Below are 21,942 nucleotides of genomic sequence, written 5' to 3'. Positions count from 1 at the left end.
AAGCTCTTGCATGTATTTTAGTAGCCATCAGATGGACACTTTTCCCAACTTATTCTTGAAAAATGAGGAACATTTAAAAAAAAATCTCAAAGAAACAAACAGACAGACAAAAAAAACCCCAAAAAACAACAAACCAAAACCCCCAACCTTGACAAGAAAAAGAAGTAAGAATATTTTTTTTCTGGCTCTATTTTTCCTGCTCTTCCAGAAATCCCAGTATTATACACTAGCTGCAGCAATCATGCTTAGGAGTAAGTAGTGACAGTGACTTGTAGAATAGGTTGTAAAGAGTCAAACAGCAGCTATTTTCTATGCTTTCTCATGAGCTGGACTCAAAGGAAGGAGTCAGGCTATAAACTTACTCATAGTTCCCTATCGTTATAATAAATGACTAAATAAATACAAACTGCACAATCAGAATGCAAATAGCAGCATAACATGTGATCTGGTCATCTTACCAATGAGGAGAGCCTTCCAGAAAGCCTCTCGTCTTTTGCAGACTCACCTGAGACAAGTGGATTTTAAGACCCTTGCTCTGGATCTTTCCACTGTAGCAAGAGATTTGCCTGACTGCAGATGTAATATGACATAAGCACTTAAATAGCTCATATAAATCAGCATAGTGTCCTTAAAGCATGGTTATAATTTACCTCCACTGTACATCTAGGCAGCTGGCACAGACTGTCACAATATGTCATTATGGTTGTTTTTACTGTTATCCAAATGCCAAAAATGTGCTTAGTACTTCACAAAACAAAAGCATGCAGGGCCGCACTCAGACCTGTATTTTCACATATTCAACCAAATCGTTGGAAGTGAAAATACATAGATCCAGTTCAAAAGGATGGTTTCAAATTTTTCTGCTGTGGCTTGAATCATTAAGTGGAGTCTACTTTTCTGAAGAGAACACTATAGTATTTGATTAAATTAGAGATTTTAAAGATGATACAGAGGATCAGGTAGTTTGTGGTAGTGAACAGGGAAAGCACAGTAGCATTGCTTCAAATGTTAGCTAAAGTTAACATTAATGTTACAATCATTTAATTTGCTGCTGTATTGTGAGGCCCCAGACAAATCTGAGTATTATATCGAGCATCTCACAACTATACAGGAAATTGGCAGTCCTTGTCGTTTTAAAGATAACATCTCTGTTAAAGATATGATGGAACAGGTATGTGAACAAAACAAGTTCACACAAAATGTCAGAATGGCTAAGGTATGAAGGCACTTTTCATGATTGCCTAGTGCAAATCAATGCTCAGAACAAGGTCAGCTCAAGAAACTTGCTTTGAGCTGTGTCTAGCCATGTTTTTAATATCTCCAAGGATGGAGACTCCACAACCTCTCTGAGCAACCTGTTGTAATACCTCATCACCTTCCCAGCAAAATCTTTTTTTTCTTACTTTTCAGTGAATTTTATTGTATTTCAGTTTGTGCACATTGCCTCCTGTCTTTTCATTGGGCACCACTGAAAAGACTTGGGCTTTGTCTTCTTTACTCTGTCCTGTATACATTGAGAAGATCCCTCCTGATCCTTCTCTTGTTGTCCAGCTTGTTTTTCTTCAGGACTCCACATGTCTTTTCTTGTAGCAGCTTTTTTTGTAGCTTTGTAAGCTGCTTTCCAGGAGGTTGACATGGCATTATTTATCCTCAGGGGCAGTACTTGGCATTTCCTTTTGTTGAACATCATTACATTCCGCTCTGCTCGTTTCTCCAGACTATTGAGGTCCATATGAATGGCAGCATCTTCCACAATCATACGTTGTACCAACCCAGCCTCCCAGCTTTATATCTCATCTGTGTACTTGATGAGAGTGTACTTGGTTCCACCATCCAGGTCATTAATGATGATGTCAAAAATTACTGGTCCCAGCAGGGAGCCATGGGTACACCACTAGGGGCTGGACTCCATATCGTCTTCATCTGCTGATCACAACCCTCTGAAACCAGTGGTTCGAGTTCACTGTCAATTTACATCACTGTCCACTTAGTCCACACTTCATCAGTTTGTCTATGAGTCTGTTGCTGGGATATATTGAAAAAAGACTTACTAAAGACAAGATAAGCAACATCTACTGCTGTCTCCTTACCCACCAAACCAGTCAGTTTCTTCCAGAAGACCACCAGGTTGGCCAGAAATTATTTCCCCTTTGCAAATCCATGCTGACTCAATCAGTTTATTGTTCTTCATGTGTTTAGAAATAGTTTCAGTTATTAGTTTCTCCATCACCTGTCAATAGAGCAAGCTGTGGCTGACTGGCCTATAGCTCCCTGTATCATCCTTCTTGACCTTTTCAATTATAGAAGTGACATTTGCTTTCTTTCAGTCCTCAGGAGCTTCCTGTGATGGCCATGACCTTTCAAAGTTATTCAAGAATGGCCTCACAGTGACATCAGCCAGCTCCTTCAGCACTTTCAGGTCCTATGAATTTATGTATGTTCAGTTTGTTTAAGTAGTCCCTAATCTGATCCTCCTCCATTGAGAGCAAGTCTGTCTTCTCCCAGGTTTCCCACTGGTGTCAGGGGTTTGGGATTGTCTGATGATACATGGGATCCCTGGGATACATGTCTGGGAAAGGTTAGTAATCTTTACTCTATGCCAGGAGCTACTTAGTCAACGGTATAAAAGAACTTTACCACTATGTTATTTCAGGGAATAACTTCTTTTAATGTTATCTAATTGTGTGGGGTACAAATCATGTAACAAAGGAGTGCTTGAACACCTAGCACTATAAAATTACCTATAATTTCTTTAAAGTGAAAATACCTGCTTGGGTAGCTATCATAATCCATGAGGTGATCAAGGAGGATTACTTTATGACCTTGGTTTTGTCTTGGCCTAGAAAGGGCTTTACAATAGGTTTACATTAAAACAGTGTCATGGTTTAATCCCAGCCAGCAACTAAGTACTATGTGGCTGCTGGCTCAGCCTCACCTCCTAGTAGGATGAGGAGGAGAATCAGAGGGAAAAAAAAAGTAAAACCCATAGGTTGAAATAAGAACAGTTTAATAATTGAAATAAAGCATCATCACCATCATCATCATCATAGTAGTAGTAGTAATAGTAATAATAATAGTAATGAAATAGTAATAATAATAGTAATGAAAAGGCAGATAGCAAAAATAGAAAAAGTAAAAAAGACCCAAAACAAGTGATGCACAATTGCTCACCACCCACTGAACAATGTCCACACAGTCCCTGAGCAGCGATCCCCACCCCAGCCAACTCCCCCCAGTATTACCGTTCAGTGTGACATCATGTAGTATGAAATATCTCTTTGGCCAGTTTGGGTCAGTTGTCCTGGCTCTGTCCACTCCCTGTTTCCCGTGCCTCTCTAGCCTTCTCACTGGCAGGACCTGAGAAGCTGAAAAGTCCTTGACTTAGGGTAAGCACTAAGAAACAACTAAAATCATCAGTTTGTTTTCAATATTATTTTCAAACTAAATCCAAAAGACAGCACTGTACCAGCTACTAGGAAGAAAATTAACTTTACCCCTGCCAAAACCAGGACAGTATCCATCCATTATTCTATACCATTTGCATCATGCCCAGGTCCCACACCTCCCAATACACAATCACCTTTATTATGTTTTGATATAAACATACAGATATCATTCCCTTAGTATGTGGGCCATCCCTATGAAATTATCTGTTGAGTTCATTTAGTCTATGACTTGGGTTCCATCTGCCATAACAGTCTTTCAGGGCAAGAGAGATAATGTGTGGTGTTGGGTTGTTGCATGCTGAAGGCAGTTCTGATTCCATCACAGCTCAGTAATCTCATCAGAGTTCATTCTCCATTAATGTGGCGATCAGAAGGCAGTTGGGTTCAGAAACCCAAATCTGGAGTAGCAGATACAGGTGCTGCAAGGTGGCCAGTGTGGTGATGGGCATATAGCCACTATACAGGTGTTAATATACAGTGTTATGTAGCAATCAGAATCACACAACTTAATTCTTTGTCTTTTCTCACCTGAAATCAAATCCCCTTGAGGCACACATCAGAATTCCCCATCCTCCCTCATTACCCACCAAGCGCACCCAGGTCCTTAAGCAAAAGCAATCCTACAAATGGATTTGCCTGTGCCTGAGGTGGGAATAACCCAGGCTCTTTTCCCCGGCATATTTTTAATGTGCACTACAGAAAATTTACCCCTTCTACAGTATGTAAAAGTTTTGATTGGGCCAGTTCGATTGGCGGATCCACTAAGCAGGTGGCTTTTACTAAAAGTGTATCCCACTGTTTGAAGGTCCCACCACCCATTGGTCCCAGTGTTGTCTTTAATAGTCCATTGTATTGTTCAAGTTTCCTGGAGGCTGGTGCATGATAGGGGATGCAATATGCCGTGCTCTTTGGCCTGAGTGTCTGTAAGACTTTTTTCAGAAATGAGTCCTGATATCTGACTTCTTTCTGGGGTACCATGTCTCCATAGGACTTGCTTTTCAAGAAGGCCACCATGGGTGGTGGAATGTGGCACAGAATATGTTTCCAGTCATCTAGTGGTTGCTTCCACCTTGTAAGCCCATGGTGCTTGCCTTGGTGGATTTGTGGGAATGTGATATAATCAATCTGCCAGACCTCCCTAAATTTATATTTCAGCCATCACCCTCCACACCAAAGATGCTTTAACCACTTGGCTTGTGTTGTGGTTTAACCCCAGCTGGCAACCAAGTCCCATGCAGCCGCTTGCTCACTTCCCCCCACCCAGAGGGATGGGAAGGAGGATTGGAAAGGAATGTAAAACTCAAGGGTTGAGATAAGAACAATTCAATAGGTAAAGCAAAAGCCGCACATGCAAGCAAAGCAAAACAAGGAATACATTCACCACTTCCCATGGGCAAGCAGGTGCTCAGCCATCCCCAGGAAAGCCGGGCTCCATCACACGTGACAGCTACTTGGGAAGACAAACACCATAATGCCAAATGTCCCCCCATTCCTTCTTCTCCCAGTTTATATACTCAACATGACATCATATAGTATGGAATACCTCTTTGGCTGGTTCAGGTCAGCTGTCCTGGCTGTGTCCCCTCCCAGTTTCCTGTGTCCTCCCCAGCCCTCCTCATTGGCAGGACCCAAGGAACTGAAAAGTCCTTGATTTAGTATAAACATCAGTGTGCTATCAACGTTGTTCTCACATCATAGCCAAAACACAGCACTGTACTAACTACTAAGAAAAAAAATTAACTCTATCCCAGCTGAAACCAGGACAGCTTGCTTAATTGCAACATATGTTTCACATTCATGGATAACCTGTGTGGTAGTGTCCAGTCAAGTCCACACCTTGATCACAAGCTCATCTATATGTTGCATCTCTTCCTTGATGGCCTGAGGTGTCATTTTTTGTTTGTTTGTTTTTTGCCCATCCTAATCTACCTGAGCCACTTCAACCTGAGCAACCTGATCCACCATTTCTTCAGCAGCCTGACTCCTGCTTGTGTGACCATCTACGTGATGTGGTTTTACAACCAGGTTCTACCCAAGCAGCAAGACCTTGCCATAATTCAGCAGCCAAGATGGGCTCTGTGCTGCCATTTTACTCTACTTCCATTGCTGTAGCTACCCCCGCAGGGCATTTGTCACCATCCATGAGTCAGCAAAAAGCCTTGGTCATTTTTTTCATTCAGCAATGTTTAAGGCTAGCTGAATAGATTTCACCTCTTCAAACTGACTCAATTCACCTTCTCCTTCAGCAATTTCTGTGACTTGTCACAGGGGACTCCATACAGCTGCCTTCCAACTCCAATGCTTTGCTTCAATTCGGCATGATCCATCATTAAAAAAGGCATATTACTTCTCATTTTCTGGTAATGTGTTATACAGTGGGATCTATTCAGCACACATGACCTCCTCCTCCTCTGGTGACATTCCAAAATCTTTGCCTTCTAGCCTGTCCATGATCACTTCCAAGATTCCTGGATGACTGGGATTTCCTATTTGAGCTCGTTGTGTGATCAGTGTAACGCACTTACTCCATGTAGCATCAGTTATACAATGCATCAAAAAGACCCTCCATTTGAACATCCAGCCCAGCACCAGCAACCATGGTGCCAAAAGGAGCTGTGATTCAATACCAACTGCTTCTGAAGCAGCTTGAACCCCTTCATAAGCTGCCAGTATCTCTTTTTTAGCTGGAGTATAGCGGGCTTCAGATCTTCTGTACCCCTGACTCCAAAACTCTATGGATCAGCCTTGAGTCTCCCCTGGTGCTTTCTGCCAGAGGCTCCAGGTAGGGCCACTCTCCCCGGCTGTGGTGTAGAGCACATTTTTTACATCTTGCACTGTCTGGATTGGCCCAAGGGCTACTGCATGAACTATTTTAATTTTAATTTGTTCAAAGGCTTGTCATTGCTCAGTGCCACATTTGAATTCATTCTTCTGAGTCACTTGATGGAGAGGGCTTACAATCAGACTGTAATTCAGAATGTGCATTCTCCAAAAGCCCTCCAAATGCCTAAGAAAATATGTTTCTTTTTTACTAGTTCGTGGAGACATAGCTGTTATTTTGTTGATCACATCCATTGGGATTTCATGATGTCCATCTTGCTATTTTATTTCCAAAAATTGGATTTCCTCCTGTGCAGATCCCCTTGACCTTACTTTGTTATGGCAAAACTGACTTTCAGAAGAATTTGGAATATTTTCTTCCCTTTTTCAGAAACTTCTGCTGTCTTGCCATGAACAATGATCTGTGGATAACTGAGTGTTGTTCGGGTCATAATAAATCACCTCCAGCACATCTAATTCCCTCAGGTACTGGATATTTCTTTGTATTGTGGTCCACTTGCCTGGGCAACATATAACATTTTCCTTGTAGCAATACTTTTTGTTCATGCTTCATAGGAGTCACCTCCAGAGGTTGAGGACTTGTGTCCCTCTTCCAATTGCCTTGTCCATCCCCTCCTCCCTAGAAAATGATCCCAGTTGCTTGGCTTTCTTACCCTGTAATTCCAAACTATTAGACCCATTATCCCATTATTTGAGCAGCCAGGTGATAATGTGCTCACCTGGACTATGGCTGAAATCTTTCTGCATAGCTTGCAGCTCACTCAGGGAGAGGGATCAAACGGTTACCTCTTGTTCTGCCTTCCCTTCCTGTTCCAGTGATGGCTCTGTTTTGTCTTTCTTTACTAAGTGAACTGTCTTTTTTTGGCCATATTTTCATAAGTATAGGGGCAACTGATACTGGCATGGGTTGGTTCCCTGGTTCAGCAGTAAAGCCTGTCAACAGGGTTGATAAAAGGATGTAAGACCTCTAGAGGACCACCATTTAGAAAACATTTTTGTCACATTCTACACATTCTGCTATTTGTACTGTCACCTGTGAACCAGTGTTTGCCTCTTTATTGCTTAAATTCTAAGTTCAGGAGAAGGCTACAAAGTTAAATTCTAGTTAAATTAACAATATTCACAGAAAACACCAGAGTAGTTTAAATGGTGAAAACTTGTTCTCTCAAAATATAACTGAAGAATTAATTGATGTTATTTTTCTCTTCAACGCGTCCTTAAAATCACTGTCTTCACCACTGATATTAGCTTACCAATCTCTCTCTTCCTTTAAATGGAATGTTGTCACTTGAACTGCTGACCTTAGGAATAAATAAAAAAAGGTCAAATGGTGAACTTGAAGAAACAATACATTTCTATCATTTTTGAGGGGGGAGTAGGAAAATAATTTCATGTTAGTGACTACATGCTCAAATTGACCAAACTTTATATTACTAGTTTTAATTTACTCCTGAAATTCTCACAGTTTGGCTTGGGGGTTTTTTTGGGCCGTGGGGTTTGTTTGCCTTTTTTTTTCAATCCAATCCAACTAATGCAAACAACATACCTTTATATTCTTACATAGCTTGTGTGCAATATGATTTCTTCTATAGGCAGAAACATAAACTTTTAGTGATTCAGTCCACTTATGATGTGAATTATCCTTAGGAGAGGCTTTTCTTATTGTCTCACAAAAAAGAGATGCCTAGCATAAGTAGAGTCCAAAAAAAAAAAAAAAAAAACCAAACAAAGAATTAGCTGATTTCTGGATTCATGCCTTTAGGTTGGGATACTGAGAACTTTATCTTAGGAAAAGTTGAGCTCCCTTTTTGTGTCAGGTTGCCTATTCCTCCAAAGAGATCAAAACCTCTGGGAACATTTAGTTCAACCATTGGAAATCAGACAGTACCTATATTTGTTTAGGTTCTACCCGTGCTATCTGGGTGAGATGTACATGCACTACAACATATATTCCAACAAACATATTTCAAAGTCATATTTGTGAAAACAAAGATGCAATAAGAGGATTCTTCATTGATACCTTTTAGGAGGCTGGAATATAGTGAGCAGATTGAATTCCAGAAACCCAGAAGGATTCTCATGGTAAGTGCTTAAAATAAGGCAAAATGAACACAAGTGTTAACTAACATGCAAGGAGTTCAATGTGTGTACTATGCCACTGTTTGCACTTACTACCCAGTGTAACACCTGCCAAACTCAGAGCTGTAGCAGCCTAGTTATTTCACTGTGCATTACAGCCCACCTTTCCAGCTCTGCTTAATAAATACTGGTGCTTTGACAATCCATCCAATGTGTGAAATGAGCTAATTGAAGGCAGAGTAGTAACACTCAAATTCATTGAGCTGCTGCTCTGGCAAGAATACCAATATGGAGTTAGACCCTGGTGCGCTATGTGAGTACAGGCAAGGCACTCTGTCCGGTATGCTGCACTGCGGTCTGATGCCAGACTGCGATCTGTCCTTTCTCTGTGAAACAGAGGACTTGACAGGAGGAAGTGAGTTGTTTTGCCATAATGAGATGAACCATACCCTAAGTAGGACATACATTCAACTCACTTTTTCCTAGATGAAGTGCAGTAATCTATTTATTTTTTATTTGATGTCTGTCTGCCAACATTTTAGGAAACCTTTCAGATGTATGGCCAGAGCAAGAGAGATTGACTTATGAGTCTAAGCTATGCTTGCACAAAGCCTCATCTGAGTAGTGGAAATGATAGAATGATTCAGACCGTCATTAATTCCTAGTTTCTTGAACAAATAAAAGTGCCTTGCTCACTAGACAATGATTTGCTGCTGTTCTGTCTAGCTACACACTTAGAATTCTTAGTTTTCCTTTACAGTAAAGTTCCCACCAATCACAGCTTCATTTCTTTCTAACAAATGGAGACAATGACAAATTCCCCTCAATCACTTAGAAAGAAATAAAATGTATACATAAAACCTATCTGGTGTGGCTTTCTTACAAGAAAGTGCTATTTTTGTTGCTCTTTGTGCGAAGGATTTAAATCATATTCTATGCAGTACTGACAGCAGATTCCATTAGTAAGTATCTGTATACTTTATATAGAAAGACAGTAACTTTTCTGTCTTTTAGAAATGGGAAGAGTGAGGCACAAAGATAGGAATGTCTTGGCCAGTGTTATTCAACTTAATCACCACCTTGACTGTACAGGCAGAACCCATGCAGTATTATGCTTCTTAACATAATGGAAGCAGTTGCTTAAGTAAACAGCTAAACAACCTACAGTCCCATAACAAAAATGTCAGTAAGGAAAAAAAAAAAAAAAAAGGGCAAGAAAAAAAGTAAGTATGAAGTTTTACAGTCCTTTTATATATATCAGTATTTAAAGAGCTCTGTCGATAAGTTAATTATTAATCTGAGTTCTCACAGAAAACCAGTGTTTTGGTGTTTTTTTGGGTTTTTTTTGTCAGAACGACTGCATTATACTTAAATAATTATTAGTAATTAAATTCACAGTACCAAAGGAATCATAATGGCCATTGAAGTTTTTATTCTTTAAATTACTGTAATATTTGTACAGTCTTATCTTCAGCTTTGCAAACCTTTTTGCTGGGCATTTTTTGAATATTAGCATAAGCATCTTCATAAAATGTCATTGAAAAGGAGATGAACGTGGATAGCTAATGAATAAAGGGGTAGCAGTAGAGTTCTGTTTTCAAAAGCTGAAGCTCTCAAATGTTTTAAGAATGTCTGTATTATTTTTCCAAATCAAAAAACAAGCAACAAACAAACAAAACCCAAACTTTAAAAAACAGATCTCAGCTATCTTCAATTTTCCTAGTTTTAAAGGGAATTTCAATTTGAGTTGGACAGTATTTCATAATAGCTTACTAGTAATAACACATCCAACTGCTGTAGTGTAGAAATGACAGCTGGAGATTAAAAAGGCCATAGAAGAAACTCTCTGTAGGTTCTTTGGCTTGGTCTTTTGTTATGTATATTCCCGTAGCTGTCATACCCTTTCTAGAAGATAGGTCAGAGAAGCTTGATCAATTTGAAATATATAGAAAGCATTTGATCAGAGGAGTTAGATGACAGTAAGTCATCAGGGCTGCACAGCATCTGCCTGAGATATCTGATCACCATCAAATGTGAAACTGCAGAACCGATGACCAATATGCGTTTAACCTATCATTAAAAAATGCTGCAGTGAGACAACAGTAATTTCAGCATTGCTATTATCACTCTGATAAAAGGAGTGACCAATGTAATATCCAGTTCTATGAATAAGTGTAGGCTTTTTCTACTAAACTTCAGCATGAATAAACATGTCAATGCAAATAGTGAAAATAGTAACTAAAAATTGCTGAAAAACATCCATGTGATGATGAAATCAGATCTGGAAGCTGCAACAAGGGAAAGAGATTTTGGACCCTGACAAAGCCAGAAGTCTGAAATTAGTCTGCAGCAGCAGAAAACAAAGACAACAAAATCATGAACATCATCAGGAAGGGTACAGAAAACAACACAGAGGATAATATTTAACCTTGGTCTCATCCAAGGCTTGTGCTGGAGACAGAGAACAGAAACATTTTGAGGTCTCTACTGCCTTTAGTTCCTGGAGCAGAAACTTAACCTCTGGCTCACATTCCTTTTAAAATCTGATCCACTGAAAAGGGATAAAGTGATAATTATGGTGATTAAAATGAACTGTGGGCTTTAAAATATTTTACTGCAGCATGAAAAAAGTAGGAAATCAAAAGAACATGTGGTAGTTGTGCCAAATGATTATAGGTATTTTGCTAGTTTGAATGCCAATTCAAAACCCAGTTTTCACTTAGAGATACGAATATCAATAAACTTGCCCAAAATCTTACGTGACTATTGACTATTTTCCCTTATTTATATATGTATATGTGTGTGCATGTGTGCACATGTGTGCGTGCATGCATGTGTGTGTGTGCAGGAAACATTTTTACTCTGACTCTAAACATATTCATAGGACTTCCTTAGAAACAAGTTGGTTTTAGGTATTTCCTGATGTCAGGCCATTCTGAGATGTTTTGCACACTTTTACATTCTTTCTTGCCAACAAACACTGTAAACCAACAGACACCTTTCCTGTACATAGTAAGAAGGTTTTTTGAGCATCTAGTACACAACCTGCAGCTAGAAGGTGATGGCAAGATACCATCTATGATCTTAATTTTTTTCATATTGACATGATGTAAGACTAAGCAGAGACCTTTAGGTCATTTCCTTACTCATTTAGAACAAATTACCTAGGAAAAAAAACTATCCTCTGAATGAACAGGAGAAATGCACTAACTACCTTTATAAATTCAAGGCCCAGTCTTTACCTCTACAAGTCTCTAATGCAGCCGAACATCATGTTACCAAGATGTCAAATATCTAACAGCTTATAAATGTGGAACATCGACAAAAAAACCCAAATGTTACTTTATTCTTTTTCTGCAAGATCTCTGTTTACTGGCTAAAGAATAATCATGATAGTTTTTTGTTTTGTAGTTTCCATTAAAACACCTGCTTCATTAAACATGCAATGAGATTCTTCTCTTGTCCTGTCATAAAATTGTCACATACTAGGGACTGTTGTTCTTGTGACAAAGTGGACCTGTCTATAATAATTCAATTGGAAATTCTATATTTTTCTACAGAATCTGAAATAACTTTTCCCCAGAAGCCTTTCTCAGTCTGATCTTTTAATTTTGTCTGGCCTGTGTAGCTACAATTCAAATGCAGTTATCACCTGATGTGACCTATTTGACATAAAAAGTGATCTTGTGGTGGGTTGACCCTGGCTGGATGCCAGGTACCCACCAAAGCCGCTCTGTCACTGCCCTTCCTCAGCTGGACAGGGGAGAGAAAATGTAATGAAACACTCAGGGGTTGAGATAGGACAGGGTGAAATCATTCACCAGTTGCTGTCACAGGCAAAATAGACTTGACTTGGGGAAAATTAATTTACTACCAATCGAATGAGAGTAGGATAATGAGAAATAAACCCCAAATCTTAAAGGACCTTACCCCTCACCCCACCCTTCTCTTCCTGGGCTTAACTTTACTCCCAGTTTCTCTACCTCCTCCCTGCCAGTGGTGCAGTGGGATGAGGACTGCCACTCCTTCCACCACAGGGGGAGGACTCCTCACACTCCTCCCCTGCTCCAGCCTGGGGTCCCTCCCATGGGAGACAGTCCTCCACAAACCTCTCCAACATGAGTCCTTCCCATGGACTGCAGTTCTTCATGAACTGCTCCAGCATGGGTCCCTCCCACAGGGTGCAGCCCTTCAGGCACAGACTGCTCCAGCGTTGGTTCTTGTAGGGCCACAGGCCCTGCCAGCAAACCTGCTCCAGCCTGGGCTCCTGTCTCCATGGGTCCACAGGTCCTGTCAGTAGCCTGCTCCAGAGTGGGCTTCCCATGGGATCACAGCCTGCTTCAGGGACATCCACCTGCTCTGGCGTGGGGTCCTCCACAGGTTGCAGGTGGGGATCTGCTCCACTGTTCACCTCCATGGGCTGCAGGGCACAGCCTGCCTCACCGTGGGCTTCACCACAGGCTGCAGGGGAATCTCTGCTCTGGCACCTGGGGCACCTCCTGCCTTCCTTCTTCACTGACCTGGGTGTCTGCAGAGTTGTTTCAGATATTCCCACTCATCTTTCAGCTGCAATTGCTCTTGCACAGCAATTCCCCCCCGCCCCGCCCCCCCCCCCCCCCCCCCCTTCTTAAATGCATTATCCCAGAGGCACTTGCACTGTGGCTGATGGGCTCAGCCTTGGCCAGCGGCAGGTCCAACTTGGAGCCAGTTGGCACTGGCTCTGTCAGACGTGGGGGAAGCCACCTCTGTAGCCCTTCCACTCCCAAAACCTTGCCATACAAACCCAGTACAGGTCTACTGTCATGACTATCTTACTGGAAGCAGTGAAGAGATCTGCTTTTCCACTTCGCTAAAAATGGAGCCAGAAATAAATTAAACAAAGCCCAAGGACAACTTCAAGTATTTTAGTTTAGTTCGAGCTTAAAAGTGCATCAAATTTAAAGTTAGAAGCAGAGCAATTCAAGGAATTAAGGAAGACAATAATGACTTATAGAACAATTATATAAGAGAAGCAGGAAATAAATTATTACAGTAAAAGATTAAATAAAGAGAAGGATTGCATAATATTTAGAATACTGCTGATTGCCATAAGATTAGAGTGCTAGAGAACTAACTCATCATTGCAACTGATAGAGCAGAGCCTTTTCAGCTTTCATTCCTCTGTGCCAGAACAGTCAGACCAAGACAGGGAAGAATATATATCCTAGGGTAGGGAGTAAAAAGGTTACAGCCCTTCTTATCTTCCTTGTTCTGAGGTTAAGTTTATGATTCAGTAGCAGCAGCTGAAGGTATGACAGAGGTGAGTCCCAATGTATAAGGTGGAAGACAAGCAGGAATATCAGTCCTAATGCAATAAACTAGTTCCTAGAAGAAACTAGCAAACTGCATTGAGTGCACTGAGACTTGCGGTAGCTGACATCTTTCTTATATTCAGGGACCCCAGTGAAAAACCTTAGGATTTTTTTCAGTCATAAAATAGGTTGAGTAGCAGTCATTCCAAATTGCTGCAGTGTGATGAAATACTTCTTATTAAACCCTAAAAGAGCGTGTTGAACATGAGTATTAGATGATTGTCTTACTTATCTTTACAGTAACAAAACTGAAGTTTGGCATTTAAATCTTTCCGTGCATCTTATTTTCTTTGTTTACACTTCCTCTGACTCTTCCAATTCATGTTAAAACTATGAAACTGTATGCCTGTCTTATACTGATTTTGTTCACTATATTGATTAGCATTGCATGATTAGATAAGGTATGATCATGCATATTCTATTGATTATTTTTGTGCACATTTACATTTTCTCAGGGAGAATGTGTTTCACACAAAAGCAGTAGCTGAAGGAGTCTTTTTTAATGAAATCTAATGGGAAAGTTTGAATAGCCTGTAGTATGAATTGGATTTTTTTTCTTTTTGTTTTTCATTATGAGATTGATAGCAACTAAAAGAAATGCAGGGAGTTTACACCAGTTTTGAAAGGTTGCTGTGCTGTAACTTTTTTCTAGTGGTAATAGTGGGGGAAGGGGGGGTGGGGGTAGGAAGTTATATATGTTACAATTTTTTATGGGAAACAAATTGTTGTAAATTCAAAATTGAAATAAATTCTGCTTGTCTTCCTCAAATCTATTTTAAAATGTTGATTCTAGTGATACTGGAAACATTTATTCCTTTTCCCTATTAAATCTCAGTTTGCACTCCTAAGTTATTTAGGGATTCCTGTTGAAAAAACTTTAAATATTTGTGTCATATTGTGTCATATTGTGAACCATATGTGTCACTTGTGAACCATATGCAATGCATTTTCCTCTGTATTTGATCACAAAACTATCTACCTTTAGAAAACAAATATACTCTAAAATGGATATTATTCTAGATTATAAGTAACTTTTCAGGTTTTTGAGTACATAGACTTTAAGGCCATAAGTAGTCAGTAGTTTATCTCACCTTTCCCTCATGAATAAAAAGTAACATGGAGTATAAGATGATAGGACTCTCCAGAATGGCATGAGTGAACTCTGTAATTCTTTATTTTTACTTCTGCTTTATTCATTCTTACAAGGAAACTCTAATGACTGCAGTCTATTTTAAAAATTTCTTGATTTAATCGTGACTTGATGTTATGTGGCTATCTTGTTAAAGTGTCTTTAACTGAAATTAATTTTTACTTCTAGTTCCACAATTAAAAAATATGAATCTATTAAATATAAATTTATAACTATTTTCAATCTTCTTCAGCATAACTGTAGAATTAAGAAGTGCATATATCTGACAGTTTACACTCAATATTTTCATATGTATTTTTGAGTAATGTTACATTAAAGAAGTTTACTGCTTATTCAGAATTTCCATAATATGCTATGTATAACTTTTTTTTATCAGCATCAAATAACACTGTCTACAAGTAAGCACTTGCAGTTTGTGCTCAGCAAATTAAAAACAAGCAAATAAACAACAAAAAGGTTTCTAATCCCAGAGTATCATGAACCGAAATGTGAGATGAAGGACTTAGAAAAAAGCAAGCAATTTTATGAAAACTGGAAAAGAAATTTGGGTATAATAGCATACAGTAGACTGTGGTAGACAGCTGAGTATACAATTGAGTTTTTGGAATTTTTTTATTTCAGAAGAGTAACATCATCCTAAGTGTTTGCAAGATGCTTCTTTCACTGTTAAGTGCAACATAAAAAATTGAGACACTAAGAAATCCGTGAACAATGACAGTTGAAATTACTGACATGGGAAAGGTCAGTCAATTTATTTATGACTCATGAAGGGAGGGATAGGAACTACAGCCCTGTATTCATTTCAGTTCTATGGGTTATATAAAGAGAAGCCAAAGGAAGGAGGTACTGCTATTGTTAGCATTGGTTATTATATTTTCAATTTTCAATTTGTTTCCATAAATTCTTGAAGCAGGAACTTCCATTCAAATGAATACAGTATTATGTGTAACTGGAAGTAATATATACTCTACCTTGCTATACCTCTGTAACAAAGTTAAGGAAAATTGAATTAAATGGCTGCAAAAAGTTGTATTTTCTTGTTCTCCCACTGCTGGGACTGCTCAGTAAGAAAAAAATGTGAAGATGTCAGACCCATTTTCTCATTAGCCTACTGTGAAACAGATGTGAAAGGGTTCAGTTGGTTAATTTCTCAGCCAGCGGGCATTGTTACAATTCTACTAGCAGGCATAGAAAATAACAATGAAAAAAATTCACTATAGACCAACTCTATTGGCTAGAAGGTTATCAGTATGCTGAGGTGATCAGCAATACACTTTCAAAGGAAACTGATGCAGTAAATAATTTGGGGGTTATTTTATTGCAGTAAATTCAACTCAAAATAAGAAGAATGAAATTAAAAAGATTAACTCATTTCCATCAGATGGCCTTTAAAACAAACCCAAACAAAACAAAACAGAGATATTAGATGTTGTCCTACGCAAATTAATTGTCTTACTTAGATATTTTACTGTCATGAAAGACCAAAAAACCCGTATTCATGCAACTAAGTCACTTCAACAGGAATTTAAGTATCTTTGTACTTATTGATTTGTGAAGATCACAAAGAAGATTTATGAAATAGTTTCTGATTCTTCTGTTTCAAATCTACACTAATTTCAGTTGGGGTCACTTTCAAACATCTAAAATGAGAAATCAGTTTATTTTGAAGTGAATAATAATAATATCCTAAATTTCAAGGTCTGACAAATGTTTTCAGAAGATATCTGCACATTTGGGCATTTTTTTATAAGGAAGTGCACACACAGAGTCTTAGGAAACAGCAGAATGCGACTGGACTCTCCAGACAGGGACATGAGCTGGAGCTAGTGGTAAATGTTTTCAGGTTCATAACCTCCAACTTCCTTTGTGCTCAGTTCAAGACTTAGGAGGAAAGAGGAAGGAATCTTGATGCATGCCTGTGCCTCCTGCCAATAAAGTCAGGACAAGGTCAGGGCATGTATTAAGACCAGACCAGAGAGCCTGAAATTATTCAACGACAGTAGTAGGGAGGTACCTTGTGTTCATCAGCTCCAAAGACCAGGATTACTGTTTCTTCACTTTGAAATTATTTCTTTGCTAAAAATTTGGAAGAACAAATAAATCTGAAGATTGTTTTTCTATGAAATTAAGTACAGCAATGAGCCTTTTCATAGCTTGAAAATACAGAACTGTGAGAATAATAATGTGCAGCAATTATGTAGGGCAGTACTTCAAAGCATTTTATTAACATTTCATCCACTTCTAGAAGTGCTTTTACATCCTCTACCAGCATTAAAAAATAATAATAAAACCTGTACCTATTAAATAACATATTCTCAATTTTCTCATCTATGGAATGGTGCTGAAATAAAAAGAACTACTGCAAAGGAAAAAATTAAAATGAAACATTAAAAAAAAAAAATTAAAATGCACTCCACATTCACAGTCTGGCTACACTGAAGACTTTATGAACTATTTTGAAAGTCAAAAAACTCATATTCTAGTAGAACAGCTAAGTAAATGCTTTGTAAAATTAAGGACCTGTTATTTAGGAAAGGCGAAATGTAAAATACTAAACGCGCTAAAGTACATTGTAATGTGCTTTGGATAATTGGTCCAGGGCAATTATTTCAATGTTATCAACTTCAGAACGATAAGACAACCAGATCTAAACTAAGCATAAATCTGGAGAAGCTATCTAATGAATAAATATTTTGCCTTTAAATATTGCTTCTGGCAGTATTTTAAAATTTTCAAATGGAATAATGGAACTGGAAAATTGAATGCATAAGTTGTATGTTAGGGAAAAAACCCCAACAACAACCAAGTTAGGCAGTTAACTTACAGGTAAGATTTTTTTTGTTTTGTTTTGCTTTTTGATTTTTGTTTTTTGTTTTGTTTTCTGGTAAAAAATTCTGGTCCGTGCTACAGAAATTAGACCCATTATATTTTACCAGTTCTAAGTTTTTTAATTTTTACCTAAGATAAAATTATTAAACTTCATATTTTCAGATACATTCCTCTCTAAATATATTTAAGGCCTCATCACAAGAGATATGAAAAAATATAACTACACAGTTCAGTGGAATAATACAGCCTTGGTACTGAATGTCTTGCAGAAAATTCTCAGCTCACTGTTGTTGTTTGAATTTAATACTGTGTAGTTTTAACCATTCCCTTCACAGGTTTCAAGAACAATTTTTTATGGTTTTGGTTTTGGTTTTTTTAAATACATATAGGTTTCTGTTTGTTTCTATTCTTAATTGATTTTCCTGCTTGATTTCCATAGCTGTAGTTCTTCTAATTAAATCTTTAGCCAAGTAATCGTGGTGATCTAATTAAGATGTTCTAGTTAATCTCTATCTGTAGTAGTTTTCTTTATAAAGTTACTTTGAGTAAGAAAGGCTTAATCATTTGTAGGGTCTTGTGGATTCTGATGTCTACTTCCATCAATTTAATCTTCCTTGCAGAGTGTTTTTCCCTTTTCCTTTAAGATCTCAAAGTACTAAAAAATTTATAATTTTTGCTCCCTGCCCTTCAAAGAGAGCAATTGTGTTCTCACAGAAAAACGCCCCTTCTGTTATGACAGTAGATTCTTGGGGCTTTGTGACTGCAACTTTGGCAAAAAAATTAGCAAGGTTTCAATGTTTAATTGTATTTGAAATGTATATTCAGCAAGCTTCAAAAATGCTCAGATCTGAAATTGGCTTTAAATCACAGTAATGGGTTAAAAGACACTGCTTTTCCAAATGGACATTAACATAATTTAACATCTTTTTGATGCCATATTTGTACACAAATGATTGTGACAGCTGTGCAAATTTTATGCTTCTATTTCCACACAGAAAACCCGCAGAATAAGAGGATTGAATAGCATTCAGTAGAATAATTTTTGAGAATTTCAAGTTTGTATCACTAGTTAATTCTTAACACAGAGAACTACCTCCATCGAACAATCTAACGTTACTGCAGTGTGATTGAGTGGGTGGCCAGGACTGTAACAAACACAGTGTTGTGTAAACATTAGTTAATTCTTGAGTTGCCTTTTGATCTAAACTAGCTAGTCCAACAAGATTCAGTGTAATTCTAGAGATAGATCACTGCAAGCAACACTTTCAAACGGCAACATCAGCAAAACTACGCTTGACTTTGGATTCTCCACTTCAAAAAAATCTTTGAAACTGTCTTCCAACATTATCACAACAGTTGTTTTGTCCTTAAGATCTCTTCCCTCTCCAAAATTTTTTTGCCACATACCATGAGAAAAAGGCATGACGTAAAGCTGCTATTCCTGGAGTTTTCAGCCAAATCATAACTGAGTCCTGAAACACTCGCAAACACGAATTAAGCCCACTTGATCTGTTGTGCAACAGGTATATTAGGGCCTGGCAGTCCTATTTATAAATGTTATGTATTATGAATGTTGCTAACATGCTTTAAAGTGGATGCCAGGTACTCTGTACCTTTTAGCCTGAGGACTAGGATCTTTTCTTGGGACACTGTCATTGAGCAGTGTGGATCTAGACTCGTTTATGCACTCTTCCATAAGAACTACTTCTATACCATTTCTTGACATAAATATGTTCACATTTTAAGGGTAGAGACTTTCTGTCACATAAATGCTGAAAGCCACAGTGAATTAGAAAGGGTAACTGTTGCCTGCAGCAAAATAGATTCACTCAAAATTATCAGAAGTATTGCCACATTACTCTGCAATTTCTTCTGACAGCAGAAGTATCTAGACATACTAAAAGAAAAGTCTTTAAAGGGTCTCATTGGAGCAGACACTTCAATGTGTCATATGCATTATTATGCATATGTAATGATGGTTTCCCTGTGGTAAACTAAGAAAAAATATGTGAAAATCAACTTATTTCCAAAATTTATCATTCATTACCCCACTTGTCTTTTTCTCTGCATTGATTATGAAAATTAAATATTAGTATAAGTTTCTATTTCCCTTCCTAAGTTACTCATACATAAGCTCTTCTACATTACTTGATCTTAAACTTGCAACAATAGAGGATATGAATGTGTATGCCTTCAAATCTTTAGGTTAGAATTCACAATTTCCTTGTTTATTTCTACACACTATTTGAATCCTCTGGTGTTATAAGAAATTAAAGAAATAGAAAAAAAAAATTGTTAATTCCATGTTCAGAATAGCTATTTTTGACAAATATAGAGGGAAATTAAACTCCAGACTATATATGCTGTATACAGACATCTAAATGTATCTACACAGGTGCCCTAGGATATCAGCTTAATCCCCAAAAAGTGTTCTACATGGGGACTGGTCATTTATAAGTCCTTAGCCATGAATCTCAGCTCTCTTAGGATGCTTCAGACACCAAGAGGCAAATAAAGCATATAGTCAAGAAGTCATGACTCAGTTGCTGAAACATAAGAGTCCTGAGAAGCCTTAAAATATGCAATGTATCCTTCATCCGTCCAATCCAGCCTGGAAGGTAAGGATCAGGACCTATGAAAGACATGAACCTTTTAAAGATCCATCTGGAGTTAGGTCGGTTAGTCTAGTGCTCTTAAAATGACACTAGACTTCTAAGTTCAGGCAATGAACAACACTTCATGATGTTTCAAAGAGCCCTGAAAAACTGTCTTAAGTGTAGGCAACTGAATTAAGCCTAGGAGAATTTGACGACCTCTGCTGACTAAATGCAGGATCTTCGTTCAGTTTCTCAACTCAGACATACTTGAAATATCTTAGGATATCTGGACTGTTCTTCAGGTGCCACTCCAAGGAGACAGGGATCACCTACAGGTCTGACAGCTTTAAGCAGAAGGCTCTAACATCCTATGGCATCATGGGTGGCTTTTGTGTTTAGACCAAAAATCAAGCCCTTTTAGGCTCAGCTGTCAGTAGTGACAGCTCAGATATCTAACTATCATGCAGATCTCCCATCTATACATTTATATTTAGGTAGGTACATTTGGAAATTGAATCCAACCCCTGGTGTTTTCCACATTGAAGCCATGTACTTTTCAGGATACTGAATCAAATTTACTTTGGTAAAAAGTTGCTGTGAGATTGTTTTTAAAGTGTGGTACAAGGTAACATTCTCTACAAGCAACAGAAGCAGAATATGGTTAATAATTTTTTTTTTAAAACAGTAAAGTGTGGGTTTTTTTCAAAACAGACTGTACAACAAAAAATAATCCATTAGATATTCTTCCTTTTTTTTTTTTTTTTTTTTTTGTAATACCGCAGTGCGTATCTGTTGTATGATATAAAGACTTTATACAAAGCATTAAAGAAAACTGATATGCATGTCGGTTTCATTATGTAGATTAACAGTAGTAGTACACTTACTGTAAACCTAGAACAAATTATACCACAGTGTGCATATGTGTAAAGCCAGGAACCTGATTGTATGTCTATTGAAAACCCCGTACCCAATCTAGAAGTGATACAAAGATGCAAAAAACCCAGGAGGCAGTATTCCTAATGTCAGAATGGCACAGTATCACCTGGTGCTTTCTTTGCTGGAAAGACCAGATTGGCTTCACATTCTGGCAGCGTGATTGATGAACCTTCTCATCTGAAGCCCCATGCAGTGGAGCAAGATCTACTGATAGTCTTAATTTCACATTTTACAGACCCTTTCTGTATTACTAAAATTCATGGTTTGTTTCCGTAGGCTTTCCTCTAAAAAAATCTTTCTATTTTTACATATTAACAAATCAATAAAAGCATGATTTTCATCTGCATAAAATTATCCAGAGTATTCATTTTTTCTTCATCTTAAATAGCTGTTATTGAGAAAGGAAATTATCTGAAATTCAGAAAGTATGTCTTGAATTTAATCTGCTAGACTTACAAAGATGATGTTTAAATACAATTATAAAAAAAAATGAAACATGGGAGAGCATTAACTTAACACATATACTATCAGATGACAAAGTTGTTTCCATAAAGCTCTTCTGCTTGGGCCAAAAAAAGAGAGTAGGATTTATGATATATATTCCTATCATTTTAATTATATTCGTATAAGCTTTCATATGATATTAATAAAAATTGTATTTATATAGTACATTTATAGGAATTTGTTTATTCACTTACTTTTAGATCTAAATA

Source organism: Falco punctatus, assembly GCF_963210335.1.
Source record: "Falco punctatus genome assembly, chromosome: 2".
In the NCBI taxonomy this organism is placed as follows: domain Eukaryota; kingdom Metazoa; phylum Chordata; class Aves; order Falconiformes; family Falconidae; genus Falco; species Falco punctatus.
Note: the sequence above shows the minus strand (reverse complement) of the source record.